Raw genomic sequence first — 25008 nt, 5'->3', positions numbered from 1 at the left:
AACTAGAACTTAATGGGAATCTAGCTAACGTTCTGGGAATGTTCCCGGTTGGCTGGGCTGGGTTATATCTGAAATGGGATTTGGAATAGAGTCCAGTTGTCACAGCCTGATCTGTTTCACCTGTCTTTGTGATTGTCTCCACCCCCTTGATGTGTCACCCATCTTCCCCATTATCCCCTGTGTATTTATACCTGTGTTCTCTGTCTGTTGCCAGTTCGTTTTGTTCGTAGAACCTACCAGCGTTTTGTGTCCCTGTTCTCTAGTTTCTCAGTTCTGACCGTTCTGCCTGCTCTGAGCCTGCCTGTCGTCCTGTACCTTTGCACCACTACTCTGGATCACCAACCTCTGCCTGCCTGCTGTCCTGTACCTTTACACCCTCTCTGGATTATTGACCTCTGCCTATCTTGGCCTGTCATTTGCATGCCCCTGTTATAAAAAACTTTTACTTCGACACAGTCTGCATCTGGGTCTTACCTTAAAATGTGATAGTACAAACTGGCCATGACTGACCCAGCAGACTCAGACCAGATCCACAACTCCCTCGCCTCCCAAGAAGCCATCATTGGCCACAAGGCGTTGCTTCGTTGTCTGATGGAAAGGTTCCAGGCCGTGGCCGAATGTCACGACTAAGTATTGGACACATTGAGGGAGCAATTCTGTGGGTTGTCTACTAGGCAGCCAACCACAACGTTAACCTCCCAGCCGCTCAGTAACCCAGCTGGTAACAGAGCCGTCACCACGGTTTCCCGGGAACCCCGCTTACCTCCCCCGGAGCGCTTCAATGGAGAGTCGGGCACCTGTCGGGCATTTCTCGCTTAGTGTTCCCTCGTCATGAAGCTGCAGCCCTCCTTCCCCTCAGATTGCTCTAAGATAGCGTACCTCATCACGCTGATGTCCGGGAGGGCCCTCGCCTGGGTGCCGGCCATTTGGGAACAACAGTTGGCCGTAAGCTTCAGTCTGGAGGGATTCGTGGCAGAAGTGAAAAAGGTTTTCAAGGCTACGTTGTCCAGGAGAGAGGCTGCCCGGAAGTTACTCCAGCTTCGGCAGGACACACTCAGTGTGGCAGACTATGCGGTGGACTTCCGCACGGTAGCAGCGGAGGGTGCCTGGAACCCAGAAGCGCTGTTCGACACGTTTCTGCACGGATTATCGGAGGAAGTAAAGGACGAGCTTGCAGCTTGCAATTTAACCATCCGGATCGATGGTCGGCTACGGGAATGTAGGAGGGAGAAGAGGTCTGATTGCGGTCCTAATCGCTCACTCAAGTATCCCACCTTGCATCTGATGAAATCGGGAAGTCCCCGGCGTCTACGTCCCCGAGAGGATCCAAGATTACCCTAGTTCCTCCAAGAGCCTCCGAAGACTGCCAATTCACCTCTTCTCGAGCCGATGCAGCTCGGCATGGCTGGGCTGTCTCCAGCCGAACACGTACGCAGACTTGACACCCAGAGTTGTCTGTATTGGAGGTACTGCCGGTCATTATGTGTCTACCTGTCCCTTCAAGAGACCTAGTACTCACTCCAACGAATGAGCTCTGGTGGGTCAAAAAATATAATTTTTCTTGTCCCCTTACTCGCCCCCCTCTCCATGCCATCCTGCTGTGGGGCGACCAGTCCAAGTCTCTCCAGAGGTACTCATCGACTCGGGGGCCGATGTGAGTCTTATAGACATTACCCTGGTGTCCGAGCTGGGCATCCCCACTCAACCCCTCTCCATTTCCATGGATGTTAGAGCGATGGACGGGTGCTCTATAGGCCGGGTCACCCACCATACCACCCCCATCAACCTACGAGTGTCAGGGAACCACAGCAAGACAATCCAATTCCTGCTAGTTGAGTCTCCGCAGGTTCCCGTGGTATTGGGATTCTCTTCGCTCCAGCGACACAATCTCTCTATTGACTGGGCTACTGGTGCCATCGTGGACTGGAGCCTGTCCTGCCACACTCATGGCCTGAAGTCAGCTCTGCCTGCCCTGGGACATCTTCCTGGGGACTTGGAAATTGCCCCGGACCTCTCCACCTGCCCCGCGGAGTACCAGGACCTCCGGGAGGGGTTCAGCAAGGTCCGTGCCACTTCACTTCCACAGCACCGACCGGTATCCAAGAAGGTCAAGGCAGATGCGCTGGCACGCCGCTATAGCCCCGCGGCTACACCCCCAGAAGCCGAGGCCTTTCTCCCACACTCCAAGATCATTAGTCCCTTTGCTGTTCGTCCTCTGTTGCCCCGTACCCTTCGTATACATCCTACCTTTCATGTGTCCAGAGTTAAACCCATGTCTCACAGCCCTTTGTCTCCTGTTTCCTGGCCCACCCCTCTCCCCCGGATCACCAAACTATGCCTGACCTGACCCTGAGCCTGCCTGCTGTCCTGTACCTTTACCCTCTCTGGATTGCTGACCCCTGCCTGCCTTGACCTGTCGTTTGCCTGCCCCTGTTGTAATAAACTTTGTTACTTCGACACAGTCTGCATCTGGGTCTTACCTTAAAACGTAATACCAGTAATACCTCTTGGCTAGACATACAAAGGCACGGATCATAAACCACATACTGTAGTTTGCTTTTCTTTGATATCAGACCGTGTGTGAAAGAAAGGAGTGGCTCCACCTCAAAGGTCAGCTTTGAATCTCTGTTGGCGTGGCTATAATAATGGGGAAGTACAGTATACACACACACCAAAGATGGTAGAGAACCTCCACTCCCAATTTCCTGATGGGCTTAAGAGGCTAGAATGCAGTACTGCACACACACAAACACAAACATAAAAATATAAAATATAGTACTTCAGGCGCCGACAGAGATGGCCGCCTCGCTTCGCGTTCCTAGGAAACTATGCAGTATTTTGTTTTTTTATGTGTTATTTCTTACATTGGTACCCCAGGTAATCTTAGGTTTCATTACATACAGTCGGGAGGAACTACTGAATATAAGAGCAACGTCAACTCACCATCATTACAACCAGGAATATGACTCTCCCGAAGCGGATCCTGTGTTTTGCCTTCCACCCAGTACAATGGATCTGATCCCAGCCGGCAACCCTAAACAATGACGCCGTAAAAGGGGCAAACGAAGCGGTCTTCTGGTCAGGCTTCGGAGACGGGCACATCGCGCTCCACTCCCTAGCATACTTCTCGCCAATGTCCAGTCTCTTGACAACAAGGTTGATGAAATCCGAGCAAGGGTAACATTCCAGAGAGACATCAGAGACTGTAACGTTCTTTGCTTCACGGAAACATGGCTCACTCGAGAGACGCTAACGGAGTCGGTGCAGCCAGCTGGTTTCTTCACGCATCGCGCCAACAGAAACAAACATCTTTCTGGTAAGAAGAGGGGCGGGGGTGTATGCCTTATGATTAACGAGACGTGGTGTGATCATAACAACATACAGGAACTCAAGTCCTTCTGTTCACCTGATTTAGAATTCCTCACAATCAAATGTTGACCGCATTATCTACCGAGGGAATTCTCTTCAATTATAATCACAGCCGTATATATTCCCCCCCAAGCAGACACATCGATGGCCCTGAACGAACTTTATCTGACTCTTTGTAAACTGGAAACCACACACCCTGAGGCTGCATTCATCGTAGCTGGGGATTTTAACAAGGCTAATCTGAAAACAAAACTCCCTAAATTCTATCAGCATATCGATTGTGCTACCAGGGCTGGTAAAACCTTGGATCATTGTTATACTAACTTCCGCGACGCATATAAGGCCCTCCCCCGCCCTCCTTTCGGAAAAGCTGACCACGACTCCATTTTGTTGCTTCCAGCCTACAAACAGAAACTAAAATAGCAAGCTCCCTCGCTCAGGTCTGTTCAATGCTGGTCCGACCAATCTGACTCCATGCTTCAAGACTGCTTCGATCACGTGGATTGGGATATGTTCCGCATTGCGTCCAACAACAACATTGACGAATACGCTGATTCGGTGAGCGAGTTCATTAGAAAGTTCATTGACGATGTCGTACCCAGAGCAATGATTAAAACATTCCCAAACCAGAAACCGTGGATTGATGGCAGCATTCGCGTGAAACTGAAAGCACGAACCACTGCTTTTAACCAGGGCAAGGTGACCGGAAACATGACCGAATACAAACAGTGTAGCTATTCCCTCCGCAAGGCAATCAAACAAGCTAAGTGCCAGTATAGAGACAAAGTAGAGTCGCAATTCAACAGCTCAGACACAAGAGGTATGTGGCAGGGTCTACAGTCAATCACGGATTACAAAAAGAAAACCAGCCCCGTCGCGGACCAGGATGTCTTGCTCCCAGACAGACTAAATAACTTTTTTGCTCCCTTTGAGGACAATACAGTGCCACTGACACGGCCCGCTACCAAAACCTGCGGGCTCTCCTTCACTGCAGCCGAGGTGAGTAAAACATTTAAATGTGTTAACCCTCGCAAGGCTGCAGGCCCAGACGGCATTCACAGCCGCGTCCTCAGAGCATGCGCAGACCAGCTGGCTGGTGTGTTTAAGGACATATTCAATCAATCCTTATCCCAGTCTGCTGTTCCCACATGCTTCAAGAGGGCCACCATTGTTCCTGTTTCCAAGAAAGCTAAGGTAACTGAGCTAAACGACTACCGCCCAGTAGCACTCACTTCCGTCATCATGAAGTGCTTTGAGAGACTAGTCAAGGACCATATCACCTCCACCCTACCTGACACCCTAGACCCACTCCAATTTGCTTACCGACCCAATAGGTCCACAGACGACGCAATCGCAACCACACTGCACACTGCCCTAACCCATCTGGACAAGAGGAATACCTATGTGAGAATGCTGTTCATCGACTACAGCTCAGCATTTAACACCATAGTACCCTCCAAACTCATCATCAAGCTCGAGACCCTGGGTCTCGACCCCGCCCTGTGCAACTGGGTCCTGGACTTCCTGACGGGCCGCCCCCAGGTGGTGAGGGTAGGTAACAACATCTCCACCCCGCTGATCCTCAACACTGGGGCCCCACAAGCGTGCGTTCTGAGCCCTCTCCTGTACTCCCTGGCCATGCACGCCTCCAACTCAATCATCAAGTTTGCGGACGACACTACAGTGGTAGGCTTGATTACCAACAACGACGAGACGGCCTACAGGGAGGAGGTGAGGGCCCTCGGAGTGTGGTGTCAGGAAAATAACCTCACACTCAACTGTCAGGTTTTGGCCAAGACTGTTCGGGTTTTGGTCACTAGATGTCCCCATTGCACCTTTTTTGTACCTTTTGTTTTTCTTGCTCTATTATTGTTTGCACCTGTAGGTCATTCCCTTGTTAGTATTTAAACCCTGTGTGTTCCTCAGTTCCTTGCTCAGTGTTTGTAAGTTAGCACCCAGCCCCAGCCCAAGCCTTGTTTTATACAGATATTTCTCTTGTTGGATTTTCCAGAGGTTCTCTGGTTTAGTTCTTGTGTATTATTTGAGTAGTCTTTTGAGGTTTGTTTTTCCCTGCTGTTTTTTACCACTTTGTGGAGTTTCTTTTGTATTTTGGAGGATTTCCATTTTGTGCCTCTTGGCTTTATTTTTGGACATTGTGGATTTAGTTTCTTTACCTGAAGATTTTGTTCTTTAATTAAACCACCATCTCTAGTACTGCTGTGTCTGCCTCATCTTCTGGGTTCTGACGATTATTAGTGACTGTTTCTCGCACCGGGTCCTGACACTCAACGTCAACAAAACAAAGGAGATGATTGTGGACTTCAGGAAACAGCAGAGGGAGCACCCCCCTATCCACATCGACGGGACAGTAGTGGAGAAGGTGGAAAGTTTTAAGTTCCTCGGTGTACACATCACGGACAAACTGAATTGGTCCACCCACACAGACAGCGTTGTGAAGAAGGCGCAGCAGCGCCTCTTCAACCTCAGGAGGCTGAAGAAATTCGGCTTGTCACCAAAAGCACTCACAAACTTCTACAGATGCACAATCGAGAGCATCCTGTCGGGCTGTATCACCGCCTGGTACGGCAACTGCTCCGCCCACAACCGTAAGGCTCTCCAGAGGGTAGTGAGGTCTGCACAACGCATCACCGGGGGAAAACTACCTGCCCTCCAGGACACCTACACCACCCGATGTCACAGGAAGGCCATAAAGATCATCAAGGACAACAACCACCCGAGCCACTGCCTGTTCACCCCGCTATCATCCAGAAGGTGAGGTCAGTACAGGTACATCAAAGCAGGGACCGAGAGACTGAAAAACAGCTTCTATCTCAAGGCCATCCGACTGTTAAACAGCCACCACTAACATTCAGTGGCCGCTGCCAACATACTGACTCAACTCCAGCCACTTTAATAATGGGAATTGATGGAAATTATGTAAAAATGTATCACTAGCCACTTTAAACAATGCCACTTAATATAATGTTTACATACCCTACATTACTCATCTCATATGTATATGTATATACTGTACTCTATCATCTACTGCATCTTGCCATCTTTATGTAATACATGTATCACTAGCCACTTTAAACTATGTCACTTTATGTTTATATACCCTACATTACTCATCTCATATGTATATACTGTACTCTATACCATCTACTGCATCTTGCCTATGCCGTTTTGTACCATCACTCATTCATATATCTTTATGTACATAGTCTTTATCCCTTTACACTTGTGTGTATAAGGTAGTAGTTGTGGAATTGTTAGGTTAGATTACTTGTTGGTTATTACTGCATTGTCGGAACTAGAAGCACAAGCATTTCGCTACACTCGCATTAACATCTGCTAACCATGTGTATGTGACAAATAAAATTTGATTTGATTTGAAACACTGACACTGTGTTGTTGGCAGACAATAGTGATGCATGGGTTGACTCCACAACGAAAGCCTTCCACAGGGATGCTGGCCCATGTTGACTCCAATGCTTCACACAGTTGTGTCAAGTTGGCTGGATGTCCTTTGGGTTGTGGACCATTCTTGACACACATGGGAAACTGTTGAGCGTGAAAAGCCCAGCAGTGTTGCAGTTCTTGACACAAACCAGTGCGCCTGGCACCTACTACCATACCCCATTTAAAGGCACCGAAATATTCTGTCTTGCCCATTCACCCTCTGAATGGCACACATACACAATCCATGTCTCAAGGCTTAGAAATCTGTCTTTAACCTGTCTCCTCTCCTTCATCTACACTGATTTGAAGTGGATTTAACAAGTGACATCAATAAGGTATCATAGCTCTCACCTGGTCATGTCTATGTCATGGAAAGAGCAGGTGTTCTTAATGTTTTTTATCCTCAACGTATGTAACAAGCAAATCCAATTAATATGCCTCCAAGGTCAGAAATCCAATAGTGCAATTAAAGGACTATTGGAGGAGGTTCTGTTGGTTGAACAGAATTCCTATTGACCTTATACACACCTTATAAGCATTCTATGTGGGTGCTTGTGCCACTGCCTTTACACTTGGATTTAACTCTTTATGAAAAGAAAGAATGGAGAATGGATGGATCAGAAAGAATGAATGGATCAGTAAGAATGGAGTGACAGTGGTGAACTCTTACAACAGGGCTTTATGAGGTCACTTGCAATGTTTTCCCAAACATTCAATTTATATTAGTTACAGTATATTAGGAGAGCAGCAATGATCGTCTCCTCAGTCCTCTCTCAGTGAGAAGGGAAATTACACAAGCCTGGGAGGGCATAGGTTTTTGCTCTGACATGCACTGTCAACTGTGGGACCTTTATATAGAGATTTTTGCCTTTCCAAATCATGTCCAATCAATTGAATTTAGCACAGGTGGACTCCAATCAAGTACTAGAAACATCTCAAGTATGATCAATGAAAACCGGATGCACCTGAGCACAATTTCGAGTCTGAATACTTATGTGAATAAGGTATTTCTGCAAACATGTTTTTGCTTTGTCATTATGGGTTATTGTGTGTAGATTGATGAGAAAAAAAAATGAAAAAAAACTTACATTTTAGAATAAGGCTGTAATGTAACAAAGTGGAAAGAGTCAAGGGGTCTGAATACTTTCCGAAGGCAGGAGAGACGATGCCAAAGCAAAGTGACTAAAAGCTCAGGAAATATGCAGGGCATACCAGCTAAAACACAATTTGGTCATGGCACAACTTTGAGAGCGATAGAGAGAGAGAATCAAGGTTATATGTCACTTGAAGATAATGATTATGGGGAATTCTGGATCAGACACAAAGAAGTACATGAGGGGATAGGTACTGACGTCCTTAGACAAACTATTTTTTACAGGTAAACTGACGCTCTGACGACGTGTTAAATTTAGGCACAGCAGAAAGAACTCTACGGTTAAGTTTAGGCGTAATTCCGACTGGGTTAGGTTAAGGTACGGGATTGGGTGGATTTGCCCCTATTGGCCGGTTTTGACAGCGTCTCCCAACGTCCCGGGGACCTGCACAAACGTCACCTTGGGTTTGCAGTGATCCCTCTGGTGTGTGTGTGTGTGTGCGTGTAATATGTGTGCGTGCATGCATGCATGGTGTGTAGGTGTAAATGTGCATGTGTGTGTGGAATCAATGATCATGTGTGAGATAAGCTAGCAGAGTTTTTTTAGTTCTGAAGTACAGAGTGATCTGAAGTCAGGCACAGTTCTCCTGGAACTGATGATGATCAATGTTGAGGCAAAGAGCAGACAGGGATTTCCTTGTGCAGCAGCAGGGAGCAGTGTCTAGACTAGACAATGAACTGGAATAACTTCATTCTGGCAGAGGAACTGTCTGAAGATTGGGTTGCAAAATCTTAATGTCATAAAGGGTCTAAATTGTGTTGGTGGCATCAATAAATACAATTGTAGATTTTCTTTTGACTAGTGCTTTAAATATAGTAAAAGTACTTTCAAACCAACAATTTCAGCAAGAGTAAGACATTGATATTATACTTTAAGAATGCTGTGATATGGGTATTAAGAAGAAACTCGTATATGAAATGACAGTATAACAAATGTGAATACATATTCAGGATGCAGTAGGTGGCCTATGTCGGAATCAAACACGCAACTCTTCTCCAACCAACTGAGCCCTAAGATTAAGAATACACTCAAATGTATGAATCAAATCAGAATATATTGGTTACAGAATCTGTCATATCCATGGAGGACCAGTCTGCTGACAGAAACATACATTTTCTACAGGAAAGGGATTTAAACCAGAGCATGCAAATATGTGCCTACTGTGATTGCAATGGGTTAGGAGAATGGGCTTTCGTCTTATATAACTAACCAATGTGGTAGCCTTGCTCCATATGCGCGAATCATCTTCAAGGTTCATTGGATGGGGAAAAGACAACATTTGGAGAGAGAGATCACGGATGTCAATGCGTTAAGCATGAGTCAGTTGAAGAGATGTCATTTTTCTTTTCTCTCGACTCTTTTCAGGCTCAGGGGTTGACCAAGATGCGTGTCAAGAAGCTGGCAATCTTTCTCCTTGTCCTCTTTGTTTGGATAGATGGAGGATCCGCCAAAGAAAAAGGGACAAAGAAGGGAAAGAAGGGGAAGCAAGTCTACTGTCCTTCGTAAGTGCAGAATTTCACCCCACCTCATGAGATTCCCGGCAACATTGCCTATATTGCCCAAACTCAAATATACGAGTTACTCGGATCATTTGCAAATGCTTAGTCTTTGAGAATGTAGTCCAAGTAGAGACAAGTATGGTGCATTAGAAATCAGGGAGTGGACAGCTGGCCTAAAAAAATTAAGAAAGTGAGATTTGTCATCCATACCCCTGCTTTAGCTTCAAAGCCTAATTTGTCATGCAATGTTTGATGTATTACTCTATTAATTCCTAAAAGGGATCAAACATACAAAGATGATTGAATTTGAAGGGAAACGTTTAATTTCATTACAATATTCACTACATTATATATGATGTCCTTAGAATAGGCCCCAGTGTGCTTTTGTGGACCCAGAGATCCAGTTGGTTCCAGTTTAGCTTTGGCCCTCTAGGTTGTCAGTGTACTTCAACACAATGGTGGAGCAGAGGATACATTTTGATCAAGGGAACTGCAAACACACGCACGCAAATTCCTGCTGAGCACTTTTACTCATCCTTAGTGCCTGATAAGGTTTACAGAATTGTATGTAAAGTGCTTTTCGAGTCGAATTCCTTGGCAGAGTTCAGTTGCCACCCACGTGGAGCAGATTATCCCTCTCTTCTGCCAAGTTCTGCTTGCTCCATCCATCTCTCCTCGGGTCATTGTTCTTTCAGCAAAGCAGTCTCAGAAAGCAGAAGATATTCCTTGAACATTGTAGGTGTTCCCTAGAAAATGCTTGAAAGGTCACAACTGATGTGGATCTTCCACGAATACACTAAGAACCTTTGCGATTTGACAGAAATGCAAATGCTTCTCACACTGTTCCAATAATGTCATGCAATGGTTGCAAGGAATGTTATGCAAATGTAATATTCAGCAACATTGGGGATGTTGCCATTTAGTTGCTGACATTAGAGCACCCAAGCATTGTCTGCTGGAGAGGTCCTATTACCAAAGCTAATTAAATCGACAATACGTAGTTCTCAGGTTATGGTTCAATCAAAAGGTACTGTTTAATGGGAACACATACATCCATCTGCAGTTTATCCAGGGGAATCTGATGTGCTACGTAATGCGGTTTAGAGTTTCCTTTTTTCTTCTTTGCAGACAGCTGACACCTGAGGATCTTGCACGAGTCCCTGAGAATTCAACCAGTAACATCTTGAACAGATTACAGATCCCCTATGATCCTGGAATCAGGCCCAACTTCAAAGGTTAGCCCTCTTGGTCTCCACTCCATGTTGAGGAAGCTACTTTAAAGGCAGTTATTGGATTAGACCTTTACAGTAATTCACGTTTTGAATCACATCACCCCCAGGCTTTTAAGATGTTTTGTGCCCCAATAGAAAACCCACCTTATGATGTTATGGGTCCAGGCTGATACAGATTTTTGCGGGTCAAGAAGGCCGATGGACGATATTTTATCATTACATTTGTTACTGACAACAGCCAAACAATGAATTTGACTTTGTTTTGACCAATCTAACTACATAACATAATGGTAATACTTTTATATGAATGGTAAATCTCTTGATAAACCGGGTAAATTAAGATGGCATAGGCCTTCTCACATTATAGGTGAATGCATAATCAATAGGAGTGTGTGCATGCATTGAGTTATTGAGCTTGTTTTGGCTGATCAGTGGAGTCATGGTGCTACAGATGGCAAACAGTCTGTTTGCCTTCCATTTGGGAATTATTTTATCCTACTGATCAACAACCTTTGCATAGAAGAATCACTCCAGCATGTCACGCCTGTATGGAAGGACATCATATCAGAACTGTTGTTTGTTTGAGAATATAAAATAACATTATTTAATGCAAATGGACCCAACGTAATGTCATGATTTGTGATCACTGATGTTTATGAAACTAGTATTTTGAGCAATTTTTCGTGATGGGGGATTTATTTCTTTCAATTTTCTTGTACCCCCTTTTTCTCCCCAATTTCGATCTTGTCTTATCGCTGCAACTCCCCAACGGGCTCGGGAGGCAAAGGTCAAGTCATGCGTCCTCCGAAACATGACCCGCCAATCCGCGTTTCTTAACATCCGCCCGCTTAACCCGGAAGCCAGCCGCACCAATATGTCGGAGGAAAAACCGTTCAACTGACGACAAGGTCCGCCTGCAGGCGCCCAGCCCGGCACAGGGAGTGGCTAGAGCGCGATGAGCCACTTAAATATCCCCCCCATTCCAAACCCTGCCCTAACCCTTGACGACACTGGGCCAATTGTGCGCCAGCCTATGGGACTCCCGTTCACGGCCGGTTATGACACAGCCCGGGATCGAACCTGGGTCTGTAGTGACACCTCTAGCACTGTGATGCAGTGCCTTAGATTGCTGCGCCACTCGGGAGGGCCCCGGGAAACTTTTTCATTTTCAGTCAGGATGCATCTCTACACAACTCAGCTGCCAGGACGAAATTCTAAACATCTAAATTGGCTAGTTCAACAATCTGTCACAAAATGGGCGGATTGTAACTTGATCCTACTGCTACGGTTGGATAGAGCAAAGCTTTAAATGAGCTCCCTTTCACATCTCCTCACATCTCTCTTCATCGTTCAAATCACTTGCTTCTGTTTACTGCTACGATGAGAACTAGCTCATTGGCGATGCTATTTGATGCCAAGTCATAAATGTGCATGATATCTAACAAGGAGAGTGAGTGTAGAACCTGCATTGTCGTTTCATCTTTTTTTCTGTCTCAATATCTCACATATGCCCATTGTTTGAGAAGTGAGGGTGCACACACATGCACGCTGATCTACAGCTTTCTTGGTCTGTAAACATGCAGGAAGATTCTTAAGTAGCTAAACCTATTGCCAAACTTTTATGTAGGAATTTTAAAACACTTCCTCCTTTCCCTATTACGACAATCATCTAATCCGACAATCAACTGTCAATTTACTGATACGATTGCGGCTGGTCAGGTCAGCACACCAGTAAATTGATAACGTTACAACACAAGTTGGTGCATGTTCAAGATGATAAACAGCAAACGTTAGAAGCGAATAGCCAATGTAGCTAGCTATCTGATATCTTAGCACGTTTATCTAGCCAGCTAGCTAGCATAGTAGCTAATATAGCTAGCTAGCTAACACCACAGAGTTCGATTTGGGTCACTGTGTCAATTCATCCATTTCTTAATACTGCACCTTTCTGTTGCAGAATGAGCTAGCTTGCTGCTGATGATGATTTTGCCAGCTAGACATTCCTCGGCATTGTACGATGCTCGTGGCTCAGGTGGTGACCAGCGGCTGGCTTAGCAGCAGTTTGGCTATGTAGAGGGACTATTGGCAAAGCCGATGGAGAAGAGCCGATAGACTCAAAGGCCAATATCGTTCTCTAGTTTGATGTGGTTCGTGCCATGTGAACTCTCTCTATGACTGCTTGCTTATTCCTCCCACTTATCCTATATCTGGATTTCATATCAAGGTGAGATGAAAGCTAGATCTTACATTAAAGTCAGCGTTTTAATCTCAGAAATTTGTTTTGAAGCTGTTTCTTTGGCACCCTTCGCCCAGGTCCATGAAATCTCGACCAGTTTTATATTATATATATTTTATCGTGACACGTTAGGGTTTTCTGAATATCAACTTAGTTGGCTACAGTCACAGCTGTAGGCTGAAATTCTGAAATCTCTGTATATGTCACGGATGACTAGGAGTGGAAGGTAGGAATCAGGCGCAGAGAGCAGAGGGTTCAAGGAAACATGGCAATTTAATCCGGCACAAAATGGTCCTGCCCAAACACAGGGCGGAAAACACTGACCAACCCAAAACACAGAGTAACACGGTCTGGAGCACAACAACACCTCCAACTCAAAACGTGAACACAAAATAATCCCGCACAAACAAGAGCGGGCTTCACAAGCTTAAATAGGCGAGCAAATCAATAAAACACAAATAGAAACAGGTGCAACTAATAAGACTAAACTAACAGAAAAGGAAAAAGGGATCGGTGGCGGCTAGTAGGCCGGTGACGACGACCGCCGAGCACCGCCCGAACAGTATACATAATTCATGGATGGATACGTCTCCTGTCGAATGCCATGGTTGCCCTTAGTTGGAATGCCATGGTTGCCCATCTCCTTAGCTATCATACTCAAATTCCACTGATTTCAAAACTTGGTCCTCCAGAAAGTGGAGAGCAACACTTATGCAGTTTTACTTACACGGTACAAAAAAAGCAGCGTTAGACAGGATTACCTAGACATACTGACCAGCTCAAATAGACAGAAGCGTGCTATATGGCAGACCAATCCAAACTCATCTCTTGGCGTGTCTAGCCCACTCATTATCTCAGCCAATCATGGCTAGCGGGAAGGCTGCTGACTTTTTCTGTGTCTTAACCAACTGGGTTCATAATTTAACAATTTTATTTATATTTACAGATGGCATACACGTTTGTTATGAAGGCACATGAAAGTTCACATGTTCGAGAAGGCATTTCTGCCAAAAATGCATTTAGCAAAAACTTTGTTTACTTTCAAACGGCTCTCCTGTGAAGCAGTGAACTGCGACATACGCCTAGTTTCCTGAAATGGGTAACAATTGGAGCGAAAGAAATATAGTGAACCGGCGATACTTAATGTTTGAATTGATTATTTTGTGATGGCGCCGGAGAGGATGGCTGCCGTTTTATTGGCTCTTAACCAACCGTGCTATTTTTTTGTTTGTTTTTTCGCATTGTTTGTAACGTATTTTGTACATAATGTTGCTGCTAACATCTCTTATGACCTGAAAGAGCTTCTGGACATCAGAACAGCGATTAATCATCTCGAATTGGACAAATAATTTTTCTTTAACCTCTCTTGGGTAGGGGGCAGTATTTCTACGTCCGGATGAAAAGCGTGCCCAGAGTAAACTGCCTGCTACTCAGGCCCAGATCCTAGGATATGCATATTATTAGTAGATTTGGATAGAAAACACTCGGAAGTTTCTAAAACTTTTTGAATGATGTCTGTGAGTATAACAGAACTTATATGGCAGGAAATGGTGGGAAATCTGAGGTTTGTAGGTTTTCAACTCTTTGCTTATCCAAGATACAGTGGAAATGGGGTCATGTTGCACTTCCTAAGGCTTCCACTAGATGTCAACAGTCTTTAGAACCTTGTTTGATGCTTCTACTGTGAAGTGGGGGCGAATGAGAGGGGATTGAGTAAGGTCTCTCCCAGAGTGCCACGAGCTGACCATGCCCGTTCATGTGAGAGTTAGCTTGAGTTCCATTGCATTTCTGAAGACAAAGGAATTCTCCGGTTGGAACATTATTGAAGATTTATGTTAGAAACATCCTAAAGATTGATTCTATACTTCGTTTGACATGTTTCTACGGACTGTAATATAACTTTTTGGACTTTTCGGCCGTACTTTCCTCTGGACTTGCACGGTCGTCGTGAGTTTAGATTGTGTACTGAACGCGCGAACAACAAGGAGGAATTTGGACATAAATGATGGACATTATCGAACAAAACAAACATTTATTGTGGAACTGGGATTCCTGGGAGTGCATTCTGATGAAGATCATCAAAGGTAAGTGAATATTTATAATGCTATTTCTGACTTCTGTTGACTCCAACATGGCGGATATCTCTTTGGGTTGATTTGTCGTCTGAGCGCCGTAATCAGATTATTGCATGGTTTGCTTTTTCCGTAAAGTTTTTTTTAAAATCTGACACAGCGGTTGCTTAAAGGAGAAGTGTATCTAAAATTCCATGTATAACACTTGTATTTTCATCAACATTTATGATGACTATTTATGTAAATTGATGTGGCTCTCTGCAAAATCACCGGATGTTTTGAAACTACTGAACATAACGCGCCAATGTAAACTCAGATTTTTGGATATAAATATGAACTTTACCGAACAAGAGTTAGCGGATGGCTTTTTGAGAGGGAAAAGAGTAAGAAAGACAGACAGAGACAAAGTCGTAAAGAAAGATGACACAGACAGGTGCTCATCTTTTTCTTTTCTTTCATATTTCCACTTAGCTATATCCTAGCATGGAAAAAGAGAGGACAGAAAGAGAGCGGGGTGAAGAGAGACAGCTGGTTCTCCATTTATCACTCAACGGTGCCTCTGATCTTTTGAAATACTCGTCGGTCATTTACACCTCGGCTGAATGCTCCTCTCTGCTGCACGCCCACCATAGTTAATAAATCCATTTTCACTTTGAGGCACAGTTGCCTGGAGAGGATGACTAATTTGATGTTGCAGTGGACACTAAATCCCCACAATGTTTTATAAGGCATCTCCGACTCTAGTTGTCCTCTTTGATTACACTTGGTGGATGTGTTAAATCTTTGCCAAATTCATAGCGGCAGACGTGTGGTTGATACCCAGCCGCGGAGAATACATTTCATCTTTAGAGATATACAAAAATCAGGTGTGAAATTTGGAATGCAACAGAGGTTGGTTGAGTTAATGTCAGGGTATAGTTAAAGATAGGCCTGTTAAACATACTATTACGGGTAGTTGTTAAAGGCCCAGTGCAGTCAAAATTTGTATTTTCCTTTATTTTATATATATTTCCACACTATCAGGTTGGAATAATACTGTTAAATGAGCATAATGCCCATTATTGTAAGAGCCTTTTGAAAAAAACACCTGAAAGTTCAGCCTGTTTCGGTGGGATGGAGTTTTAGCCTGCCTTGACTTCACCAGGCAGGGTCTGCCAATGACAGCTAGTTTTCAGTTTTCCCCTCACCATTCAGACCACTCCCAGACAGGCCTAGCCAAATTCTTGCTTTAGAAAATTGCATTGAAGTTACAGTATTTTTTGTTTCTTTTTGAACATTTTAATTGAAAACAATCACAGTAAGGTACTTAATTGTTACCCGGAAATTATATGTGACTGACCGGCTCAATTCACCATTTTGAAATGGTGTTTTTTACAATGGATAAAAGTAGAGACTCAGAGCTAGAAAATGGTATATCATACACTAAAGTTGAGGAACAATGCGAAAGTAATTCCGCTTTGAAAGTTGATAACACTTTTGCAGTTCTACTATTTGATATCTTTCTAAAAAGCCTCGTTCGAAAGGATTACCTACACATACTGACCAGCTCATGTTATAGATGACAGCATGCTACATGGCAGACCAATCTGAACTCATCTCTGGGCATGTCCAGCCCATCCATTATCTCAGCCAATCATGGCTAGCGGGAAGGTTCTTGACTTTTTCCGTGTCTAAACTTACTAGGCTCGTGATTTAACAATTGTATTAGTATTTACAGATGGCATACAAGGTTGTTATTAAGGCACTTGAAAGTTCACATGTTCCAGGAGGCATTTCTGCCCAAATGTGTTTATTTTTTAATTAAAATATGTGTGAATGGCTCACATATGATATTGAGATAAAAACGTCTGCATTGGACCTTTAAGGCCATAATGTATTGCAGGGGTGTCAAACAAACTTTGCCCCAGGGGCCGCATTCGGCCTTCAACGAGGGCCACACTGAAAATTGGTTCTACTTTTGTATATATAGTGTATGTGGACACCCGGTAGTGTAGTGTGTTTGTCGGGAGCTTCAGGAAATTTGTTTCCATGGCCGAGCAGCCGCACACAAGCCTAAGATCACAAATATGCTTTGCCAAGCGTCGGCCGGAGGGGTGTAAAGCTCGCTGCCATCGGACTTTGGAGCAGTGGAAACGCCTTATCTAGAGTGATAAATCACGCTTCACCATCTGGCAGTCCGACAGACTAATCTGGGTTTGGTGAATGCCAGGAGAACGCTACCTGCCCCCAATGCATAGTGCCAACTCTAAAGTTTGGAGGAGTTTTCATGGTTTGGGCTAGGCCCCTTACTTCCAGTGAAGGGAAATCTTAACGCTACATCATACAATGACATTCTAGATGATTCTGTGCTTCCAACTTTGTGGCAACAATTTGGGGAAGGTCCTTTCCTGTTTCAGCATGACAATGCTTCCATTCACAAAGCGAGGTCCATACGGTGTGGAAGAACTTGACTGGCCTGCACATAGCCCTGACCTCAACCCCATCAAACACTTTTGGGATGAATTGGAACGCTGATTGCGATCTAGGCCTAATCGCCCAACATCAGTGCCCGACCTCACTAATGCTCTTGTGGCTGAATGGAAGTAAGTCCCCACAGCAATGTTCCAACATCTAGTGTAAAAGCCATCCCAGATGAGTGGAGTCTGTTATAGCAGCAAAGGAGGGACCAACTCCATAATAATGCCCATGATTTTGGAATGTGACGTGAAATAAAATAAATAAAAATAAATTCAGATTTTTTTTTTCTCCCACTAATTGGTCTTTTGACCAATCACATCAGATATTTTTCAGAAGACCAGTTAGTAAATAAAATATCAGAATTGGGCTACCTGTGTAAAGGCAGACTTAGAAACTTTTGATCTAAATGGTTTGTTTGTAATCAGTTGGTAGAGTTCGTGGGAAGAAGTCAGCCATTTTGTTAGCAGTCTGAACTACCTGTGGACACTTCCAATTGACTGATGATGGATAGTAATCACACTTTTCTGACATGTAACTCCAGAAAGTCAGGTTTGCTTGTCAAATATTCATCAGAGGAAGTCTGACTACTTGTTGCTACAGATGCTGATTCAACAATCCGTGCCGGCCTCGACTGGGAGATCCATGAGATGACTGTAGGTTTTTGGTTTCTCTCCCTCTAAAAACAGAAATAATTAAAAATAACAAACTGGCTTTATTTACAAATTGGTAACGTCTCACCCCATGTTCAAGAATGGCCTTTTTCCTCGCTCATTATACGTTATTTGAAAACGAAATCTCCAAAATATTGTTATTTTTTAACTAAGCGACTATTATTAATTTAGAATTATATAAAAGCCCATTGGATATTCTCACATATATATTATTAACTCTGCTATTAGCAGGACAATATAAACTCAGCAAAAAAAGAAACGTCCCTTTTTCAGGACCCTGTCTTTCAAAGATAATTAGTAAAAATCCAAATAACTTCACAGATCTTCATTGTAAAGGGTTTAAACACTGTTTCCCATGCTTGTTCAATGAACCATAAACAGTTAATGAACACGCACCTGTGGAACGGTCGATAAGACACTAACAGCTTACAGACGGTAGGCAATTAAGGTCACAGTTATGAAAACTTAGGACACTAAAGAGGCCTTGCTGCTGACTCTGAAAAACACCCAAAGAAAGATGCCCAGGGTCCTTACTCATCTGCGTGAATGTGCCTTAGGCATGATTCAAGGAGGCATGAGGACTGCAGATGTGGCCAGGGCAATAAATTGCAATGTCCGTACTATGAGACGCCTAAGACAGCACTACAGGGAGACAGGATGGACAGCTGATCGTCCTCGCAGTGGCACATGTAACAACACCTGCACAGGATCGGTACATCTGAAAATCACATCTGCGGGACAAGTACAGGATGGCAACAACAACTCCCCGAGTTACACCAGGAACGCACAATCCCTCCATCAGTGCTCAAACTGTCCGCAATAGGCTGAGAGTGGCTGGACTGAGGGCTTGTAGGCCTGTTGTAAGGCAGGTCCTCACCAGACATCACCGGCAACAATGTCGCCTTTGGGCACAAACCCACCGTCGCTGGAACAGACAGGACTGGCAAAAAGTGCTCTTCACTGACAAGTCGCGGTTTTGTCTCACCAGGGGTGATGGTCGGATTCTCGTTTATCGTCGAAGGAATGAGCATTATACCGAGGCCTGTACTCTGGAGCGGGATCGTTTTGGAGGTGGAGGGTCCGTCATGGTCTGGGGCGGTGTGTGACAGTGAGAGGACGTTTCTTTTTTTGCTGAGTTTATTTTGGGTTATATATGAACTTTACATTGAACCATAGCATTAGCTCAGCTATTGGTTAGCATAGCTGTGGGCCAGGTGTTTTGTGTCCTGGATTTCTCTGTTGTCTTTTTGCCTGGATTTAGCTTACATTTTGTGAAACTTGCCTACACACAAGGACAAATCTCTCCATTACTGACAATAACCACAAGATTAAGGTTTTGTCATGTTTTTGTATTCCCAACTGTGAACATAACAGGATTACAGAGTGAACATCTTCCTGAGGCAGCGATGGAACGATCCCAGACTCAAGCTACCTCGGGACTTTAAGTCCGACTCGCTCACCGTGGATACAAAGATGTTCAAATGCCTGTGGAAACCTGATCTGTTCTTCGCTAACGAGAAGAGTGCCAACTTCCACGACGTCACCCAGGAGAACATTCTCCTCTTCCGCAATGGTGACGTACTCATCAGTATGAGGTGAGTGTTACATTTATGTATTGTAGAAGAGAAACTTGTTCAGAAGCATACATGTGTATTGCTAATCATCCTATGGGGGAGAGGGGGATGAAACATTTAATTTGGCATTACTGCTATTAGTCAATAAACGCATTGAATAACAGATTCACTACATGGAACAACAGATAGTCAAAACAATTATCTGAAGGAAGTGTGTTTCTGAAGTATCTCTCCTATATCTGAGATATGATATAAGAAAGATCAGGAAACATTTTTTATTTTTATTTACATGTATTTATCCCCTTTATTTTAGGCACTAAACTTTCTCCATATATACTTCCATTCATTTTTTAAACTGGTACCGGGGACATTCAAACGAGTCTTGTGAGGCTTGCGTCTCTCATGAACACAACAGGGGGGTGTAACTCAGTAAAATCTTTGAAATTGTTGTGTTTATTTTTGTTCAGTATAAAAGCTGATAGTATATCAACCACATAAATAGGCCTATGAATCAAAGCTGAACTGACAATCTTATCAGAAACATGTTGGGATGTTTTCACAGCTTTCTATTTTCCTTAAAACCAGTCAAACTGATGATATATAGACATTTTGACAATTCTTTCCAGTTCTTTTTTTACAAATTAGAATTTTCAGTTTTTAATGATTTTTTTATGCAATTGCATTTTGACCCTGGTCCGTAAGTGTTTTTGCTCCGCGAAAGAAGCAGAGATGACAGAACCAACGTCAACTAGATGGAAGCATTCATTCTATCATTTATTACATTATTCTGGTGAGCAAGGGTTTATTTCGTTTTCTACGGCAACATACTGTATATTGGCAGAAGAGAAGCTGTATGTATCTAGTTATAGACGAGTTGACTAAACACAAAGCCGACCAAAATGTTGGAAATTACAATCAGAAACCTCTTCATCTGTCAAATCGTTCTGCTGTCTCTGACTGTAACCTACAGCACATTTTCTCTTTTAAGTGAAGGGAAAGGGGATATCTCGTCAGTTGTATTAGCGGGATAAGGTTGGGTACGGGCCTCATTCTCACTTCATCACATAGTACATAGTCGGCTGGTTGTGGATGGGTTATTAGCAATTGCGGGCAGGTGTGGATGAGCAAACGGCTGACCCGCGCACCACTAACACACACACAGACACACATTATTGCAAGCATGCATGCCCCCTCCTCACATCCCCACCATTTCCACTCTACCAGCTGGTTACATCTACTCTACTAGCTGGGTGGTCTTCCCTCACCCACTCTCTTTTTCTTCTCTCACTGCTAGTTTGTATTTTCCCACAGTGCCCCACTCCACTCCGCTTCACCCAGCCCAAAAGATTAGCACATTAAAAATGCTTTCCCCCACTAATACAGTCCAATGTTCATCTCCCCAGTCAGTTCTCCCTCTACTTGCTCCCCATCTGTCAAGACTTAGCCTCTGCTGAGTCCCCCAACAACCGGATGTTCCACTTTTGGACGTTAACAAGGCGACACTCCATCTTAACCACTCCTACACATTTACTGGTTGAACAGTGCAGAAGAGAACCTCCTCCAACATTTGTCTTCTTGTCAAGACCAGTATGTTGGGGATCTAGTTTCAGGCGCTTCTTTTACGCCTGCTATGTTAGGTTAGTCTAGACTTGACATTAGTATTTTCCTTATAAGTCACCTGACAAGGTGGCACTAGCTGTTGTAAGAACGACAGTGTCTGGATAGGATGATGTTTAGTTTTGAACCTGTCACACTCTCAAGTACTGAAGCTTGGCTGCTTGACTGCTTATTTCCGATCCCACATCGGATGCCCCACACATGTATTTTCATGTCACTCAGGGCTAAAAGCTCGGAGTCACTCCCTAAGCTTACTGTGTTTGTGATGATCTACTGTAATGTGTGTACTGTGTATACAAAGGATTGGATGGGGAAATCTGTAAAAAAAAATACTAAAGTAGCACCACCCTTTTCAGTGATGTTGCACTCCTCTAGAGTCTGGAGCGCCCAAAAACAAAGCTTTCATGTGCAAATGGAAGGCTGGGAAATAAATATGCAACTCCGTCTCTGCTCATGCACAATAAAGGCGTCGCTTGCATTAAGAATTTATTTCCGGAGCCGACAAAAAAGCTTTTAAGAGCGGGAGGAACAGTCTTTTTCAATCATTCAGCACTCTCCATTGTCTCTGAAATGATGAAATAGAGGCCCTAATTCTGCTGAATAATGTAGCTTTGCGGTATTCATGAACAGATTTTGGGGGGAAAGAGTTTTAGAAGTCTGAATCCCCATCAGCTCTATCTCCATCTAGTTCATACTTAAATTCAAGGACACTGACATTTTTAAATACATTTTTCAAGTCAGTTTAACCAGTCAATACCATTTAAGAAACAATTGCAACTAACAGACAATAATTACATTTATTTGCATAATTGTGGTTCTGCATGTTCTGTTCCCAGGTTGTCTGTCACTCTATCCTGTCCCCTGGACCCGACCCTGTTTCCCATGGTTACGCAGCGCTGTAAGATGCAGCTGGAGAGCTGTGAGTAACTGATAATGACTCAGTTTTACATTACCATATATGGTATCCGTTAGAGAAGGAGCTAGAGATAGTTATTCCTGAATTCATGTAAAAGGAATTTTTCAGTTAGAGACACGGGTATTTTACAAATGTTCCATCCTGAGAATAAATCACTTTTCCCCCGGTTAACCCGGTACGTTCCGCCAAAACCGTAAGTGTCATTAAAAAGCATTATAAAGCATATAAATAAGCCTATGTCTGGATTTGATTAGAGCTGTGATCGAAAATTCAAGCCTGATGCTACCGGAGTCTGATGAGCCATACAATAAATATATTTAATGAGCCCAAGCCCAAAAAAGCCCAAATGATTGTGCCGTTATCCATTAAATACCGTATATGTTGTAGGCTACTGCACATTACGCACAACAGAAAAACATAAAAGCCCATAGATGTAGCTGGCTATATGCTCTCTTGTGTAAATAAATGAAACTACTGTAGCTCCAGTAGGCTAATCTTTTTCAGTGTGAACTGTATTACTGTACTATATTGTATTATATGGACTGGAATTATGCACATTGTTCAAACCATGACAAAGCATGGAGAGAAAGAACATGGGATTCTGGTGCAGCACATGCAGCCTACATAGTTACAAGTATAGGTTAGCAAATTTTATTTTAATTTTGAAATATAATAGGGCCTATTTGTATAATTAGTAGGCTGACATATATACCTTTCATAATATTTCCCTTAATGTTATTAGCCGAGTAGGCTCTTTTTTTATTATTGCTTCATTCCTTCCTTGCTTTCAACAGTTAAATGAAATAAGGTCCGTTGTTCTTATCTTCATCATTCCAACAACATCCGTGAATATTATAGGACTAGAATTAGATGGAGAAGGCTTTAACTTCTCTTCACGAAGGTTCAATAGTTATGGGTCTGAATAAAAATAACGCTATAGCCTAAAGCCATCGCATGTTCGCTCTTCTCTCAAAGCACCTGTGATTTCTATTGGCTGCTGTTTTTAACATTCAGCAAACAAGAGCTTGCGCATCTCTTTGAATAGTCTTTTGGTATAAGAAATGCAAAAAATGTCCAGCACGCTACTCTAGTCTAGCTTTTCCTGCATGGGACTCCAAGAGCTAAGGAGCGTTTTTTAAGGAGAGAGGCCAGCGGAGCACAGGTGCATGCATATTGCTCAAGTGACAGAGGCTATCAGTTAGAAGCTTATTATGCATAACCCATCATTAATTAGATAAATATAAGGCTAATACTGAATTGAATGTATTACCTGAAAGAGGTAGGCTAGGACATCGATATATAGGGCTATACAGTGGGGCAAAAAAGTATTTAGTCAGCCACCAATTGTGCAAGTTCTCCCACTTAAAAAGATGAGAGAGGCCTGTAATTTTCATCATAGTATGAACTATGTATGAACTTCAACTATGACAGACAAAATGAGAAAAAAAATTCCAGAAAATCACATTGTAGGATTTTTTATGAATTTATTTGCAAATTATGGTGGAAAATAAGTATTTGGTCACCTACAAACAAGCAAGATTTTCTTTTCTTTCACTATGCAGTCCGACTCATCCCAAACCATCTCAATTTGGTTGATGTAGGGGGATTGTGGAGGCCAGGTCATCTGATGCAGCACTCCATCACTCTCCTTCATGGTCAAATAGCTCTTACACAGTGGATGTGTGTTGGGTTATTGTCCTTTTGAAAAACAAATGATAGTCCTACTAAGCCCAAACCAGATGGGATGGCGTATCGCTGCAGAATGCTGTGTATAGCCATGCTGGTTAAGTGTGCCTTGAATTCTAAATAAATCAGACAGTGTCACCAGCAAAGCACCCCGTCACCATAACACCGTCTCTTCCATGCTTTACGGTGGGAAATACACATGCAGAGATCATCCGTTCACCCAAACCACGTCTCACAAAGACACGGCGGTTGGAACCAAAAATGTCAAATTTGTACTCCAGACCAAAGGACAAATTTCAACCGGTCTAATGTCCATTGCGCATGTATCTTGGCCCCAGCAAGTTTCTTTTTCTTATTTGTGTCCTTTAGTACTGGTTTCTTTGCAGCAATTTGACCATGAAGGCCTGATTCACACGGTCTCCTCTGAACAGTTGATGTTGAGATGTGTCTGTTACTTGAAATCTTTGAAGCATTTATTTGGGCTGCAATTTATGAGGCTGGTAACTCTAATGAACGTATTCTCTGCAGCAGAGGTAACTCTGGGTCTTCCATTCCTGTGGCGGTCCTCATGAGAGCCAGTTTCATCATAGCGCTTGATGGTTTTTGCGACTGCACTTGAAGAAACGTTCAAAGTTCTTGAAATTTTACGTATTGACTGATCATGTCTTAAAGTAATAATGGACTGTCGTTTGTCTTTGCTTATTTGAGCTGTTTTTGCCATAATATGGATTTGGTATTTTACTAAATAGGGCTATCTATCCCCCCCTCCACACACACACACACACACACACACACACACAGCTTGTCACAACACCTTGGCTCAAACTGATTGGCTCAAACTCATTTAAGAAGGCACACCTGTTAATTGAAATGTGTTCCAGGTGACTACAGTGGTTCCTCCTTTAAAAGTTTTGTCATACTGCAGCACACCTTGCGGGCTGCTGCAGATTTCTATGGCACGTTATTTAATTGTCAGCCATTTTTACCATTAATGCAAGTTCGTGCTAGTTTGACCACCAGAGGGCATCTTTGAGAAGCATTTGATAGTCTTCAATAATGGCAT

The 25008-nt window shown here is 43.5% G+C and overlaps 1 pseudogene; it reads left to right on the top strand.

The window, feature by feature from the left end:
* Nucleotides 1-831: 831 nt before the first annotated feature.
* LOC120061872 overlaps nucleotides 832-25008 on the top strand; it is a 48056-nt pseudogene continuing 23879 nt past the window's right edge.

This window comes from Salvelinus namaycush, chromosome 17, assembly GCF_016432855.1.
Source record: "Salvelinus namaycush isolate Seneca chromosome 17, SaNama_1.0, whole genome shotgun sequence".
Lineage (NCBI taxonomy): Eukaryota > Metazoa > Chordata > Actinopteri > Salmoniformes > Salmonidae > Salvelinus > Salvelinus namaycush.
The sequence above is the reverse complement of the archived record's forward strand: the minus strand, read 5'-3'. Positions and strand labels throughout refer to the sequence as shown.